Source organism: Chrysochloris asiatica, unplaced genomic scaffold, assembly GCF_000296735.1.
Source record: "Chrysochloris asiatica unplaced genomic scaffold, ChrAsi1.0 scaffold00003, whole genome shotgun sequence".
In the NCBI taxonomy this organism is placed as follows: Eukaryota; Metazoa; Chordata; class Mammalia; order Afrosoricida; family Chrysochloridae; genus Chrysochloris; species Chrysochloris asiatica.
The window spans coordinates 21,325,959-21,329,993 of record NW_006408521.1 but is presented as its reverse complement, the minus strand read 5'-3'; the positions used below and the strand labels follow the sequence as shown (position 1 = coordinate 21,329,993).

The 4,035-nt window shown below is 44.5% G+C and overlaps 1 pseudogene; it reads left to right on the top strand.

Annotated features, from left to right (window-relative positions):
* The first annotated feature begins 515 nt into the window (after positions 1-515).
* Positions 516-1,792, top strand: LOC102817678 (annotated as a pseudogene).
* Positions 1,793-4,035: the final 2,243 nt, after the last annotated feature.

Here is a 4,035-nt window from a genome sequence, read left to right as displayed (position 1 = left end):
GATGGGGCTGATGAAAGGAGATGGGGATAAGACTCTTGTGGTACAATAGTGAATAATTGCTATCAGGACTTATGGTGAGGGTTGAAAATGTAAAGATAGATGTTTTGTAACAAAAAGAGGGGAGTGGTTGACTTTGCAGTCCAGGAGCGGTGGTCCCTGGGACCAGCAAGGGAGAGAAGCGGATTGCAGGACCCTACCCAGAGAAACAGTGACATCAGAGATGGAGGCAGAGACAACGTGGAGAGATGGAGTGGCTGGGGACTCTGGACTCTTGGAGGGAGAGAAGCTGTATGCTGGTGGCTGGGAGGCAGGCTTGCAAGGTGTACCCTGTTTGATGATGCATGGAGGGGATTGTAACCATGGCAATGTAAGGATATAATAGGATGAAGGTAAAGCTAATGTTCTCCCATGTAAACTATCACATCATTCACAATAAAAACTTAAAAAAAAAAAGAATGTCTCTTTGCCACAGCTCCATTCGGTGTCTCAGTATCTCACCTTACTCCTCCAACAGCATGAGTTTCACCACATGTTCCACCACCTTCACCAACTATCAGTCCCTGGGCTCTGGCCAATTGTCCAGCCAGCCAGCAGCACAGCCAGTGTCTATGCAGGCACCGGTGGTTCAGGCTCCCGGATCTCTGTGTACTGCTCCAGCTACTTCCAGGGCAGCTAGGCCAGGGGTGTGGCCAGGGGTCTCTTGGGATTTGGGGGCATCTGGGACAATAAAGAAATCATGCAAGACCTGAATGACTATCTGGCCTGCTACCTGGAAAAAAATGAGGAGCAACTGAAAATCGGAAACTGGAGAGCAAAAACTGGGAACACCTGGAGAAGAAGAGATCCCCACGTCAGGGACTGGGGTCAATACTTTAAGACCACGGAGGAACTGAGAGCTCAGATCTTTGAAAATTCTGTGGACAAAGCCCTTATCATTCTGCAGATTGACCGGCTAGCTGCTAATGACTTCAGAATTAAGTATGAGACAGAAGTGGCCATATGCCAGTCTTTGGAGGGCAACATCCATGTGTTCTGTAAGTGATGACACCAAATACCACTTAGCTGTAGCTGGAAACAGAGATTGAGGCTTTCAAGGAAGAGCTGCTCTTCATGAAGAAGAACCTTCATGAAGAGAAAGTAAAGGACCTACAAGCCCAGATTGCCAACTATGGGCTGACCATGGAGGTGGATACCTCTAGATCTCAGGATCACATCAAAATCATAGCTGACATCTACGCCAAGTATGACGAGCTGGCTCAGAAGAATCTACAGGAGCTGGAAAAATACTGGTCCCAGCAGGTGGAGGAGAGTATACAGTCGTCACCTCTCACTTTGTTGAGATACTGAGATGAAACTCATGGAGCTGAGATGGACAGTCCAATCCATGGAGCTTGACCTGGACTCTGAGAAACCTGAAGGCTAGCTTTGACAACAGCCAACGGGAGGTGGAGGCCTGCTACACCATGCAGATAGAGCAGTTCAATGGGGTTCTGCTGCCCCTAGAGTCAGAACCAGCATAGATCTGGACAGAGGGGCATCATCAGGCCCAGGAGTACACATCCCTGCTGCACATCAAGGTCAAGGTGGAGGCTAAGATCACCACCTACCACTGACTTCTGGAAGATGGGGAGAACCTCAGTCTAGGTGATACCGTGGGCAGCAGTAATTCCATGCAAACCATCCACAAAACTAGCACCAACAGGATCATGGATGACAAAGTGGTGTCTGAGACTGATACACCACAGTTCTGAGGCACCGAGGCAGCAGAATCAGGGTACTCTTTGAGCAATGAGAAGTCAATAAAAACTTAAGGTCAATGGACAAAAAGAAGAATGTCTCTTTGATAAAAATTACAAATCTAACAACAAAAGGCAGCATATGACAGCAATGTTTTTACCATGTTGCTATTGTTGTGTGCTGTTAAGTCAGTTCCAACTCATAGCAACCTTATATAGGGTTTTCAAGAACAGCTGGTGGGTTTGAACTGCTGACCTTGTGGTTACCAGTCCAGTACTTATCCTACAGTGCCACACCAGGTCTTGTTTTTACTATTGTTGAATTTTGACTCATCATGACCCTGTTTCGGGTTTCCGAGGAGCAGCTGATGGATTAGAACTGCCAACCTTGTGGTTCAAACTGACCTTGCAGTTTAGTGCATTATCCTGAAGCAGCACACAAGGCAATTTAATAGAATTTTAATGCTTTACTTCTTCAAATTGTTCTAAAAGGTTTGCCTATTTCATTCTTATGTTTTTATATCTTTGACAATTTTACAATCTCATTTTCCTTCCAAGTCTGTTCAGGTTCTAGTTTCAGCATCCAGGTCACTACAATGAAAAAGACAGCGAAGTCCCTGTTCTCAGAAACTTAAAAGTAAGGTTGGTGGTGGTTCTGTGCTGTGAAGTAGGTTCCAACTCCTAGTGAGTCTGTACAGGGTTTCCGAGGCTGTAAATCTTTATGGGAGCAGAAACCCTCATCTTTCTCCCACGGAACAGCTGGTAATTTCGAACTGTTGACCTTGCGGTTCACAGCCCAATTCATAACCACTACACTACCAGAAGGGCAGCTAAGAAAGTAAGTACATAATAGGTGGGTTCTTGTCATGATAAGTACTAAAAAAAAAAAAGAAACCAAAGAATGTGAGAGAGTGATTTGCATCACAGTGGAGGAGGGGTTCCTTAGATGAAGCTCAGGAAAGTCTCTCTGAGGAAGTGACATCTGAGCTCAGATTTGTATGCCAAGAAATACCAGCTAAAAGAAGAATGAACATTCTAGGAAGAGAACACAGCAACTGTAAAAACCCTAAGGAGGGAGCCAGCTTGAGGTTACTATAATTTTTTCTTCCTTTAACTGATGATATTGTTGTTGTTGTTGTTATATGCTGTGGAGTCGGTTCCAAATCATAGTGACCCTGTACAGGATTTACAAGGCTGTAAGATCAAAGAGTACAGCCTTCGGTATGTATTGCATCTCAATGTCAAGAAAACAAAAATCCTCACCACTGGACCAATAAACAACATTCTTATCAATGGAGAAAAGATTGAAGTTGTGTTGTCAAGGACTTCATTCTTCTTGGATCAACTATCAACACTCGCGGAAGCAGCAGTCAAGAGATCAGACGACGTATTGCATTGGGCAAATCTGCTGCACAGGAACTTTTTAAAGTATTGAAGAACAGAGAGGTCAGCTTGAGGACTAAGGTGCGCCTGACCCAGGCCATGGTGTTTTCAATAGTCTCATATGGATGCGAAAGATGGACAGTGAATAAGGAAGATCATAGAATTGATGCCTTTGAGTTGTGGTGTTGGAGGAGAATACTGAAAGTGCCATGGACTGCCAAAAGAACCAATAGATCTGTTTTGGAGGACGTGCAACCAGAGTGCTCCTTTGAGGCCAGGATGGCTAAGCTTCGTCTCTCATACTTTGGACATATTGTCCGGAGGGACCAGTCGCTGGAGAAGGATGTCATGCTGGGTAAGGTGGAGGGTCAGAGAAAAAGGGGAAGACCCCTAACAAGATGGATCAGCCAGGTGACATCATTGATGGACTCAAGTGTGGCGGCAGTAGTGAGGTTGGCCCAGGATTGGACATTGTTTCATTCTGCTGTGCATGGGGTCGCTATGAGTCGGTTCCAACTCGATGGCACCTGACAACAACAACAACAGATCTTTACGGGAGCAGAAAGCCTCATCTTTCTCCCGTGGGACAGCTGGTAGTTTCGAACTGCTGACCTTGCAGTTTGCAGTCTGATTCGTAACCACTATGCTACCAGAGCTCCTTACTGATGATATTATTTACCACTAAATCATTATTATAGTCACTGAACAGTTGACTATACACTTTTCTACATTTGCCCAGCCTTTGCAATGATATTCACATCATTAGAAGTCTTTTATCTCTTATCACAGAATAAGGCAAAAAAAAAACCAACAAAAACCTCAAGCCACAGAGAAAGTTTAAATTTTCCCATAGACAATTTTCAAAAACTTTATTACCAAAAAAGAAACACTGGCTAAGTTTGATTCAAAAATAAAA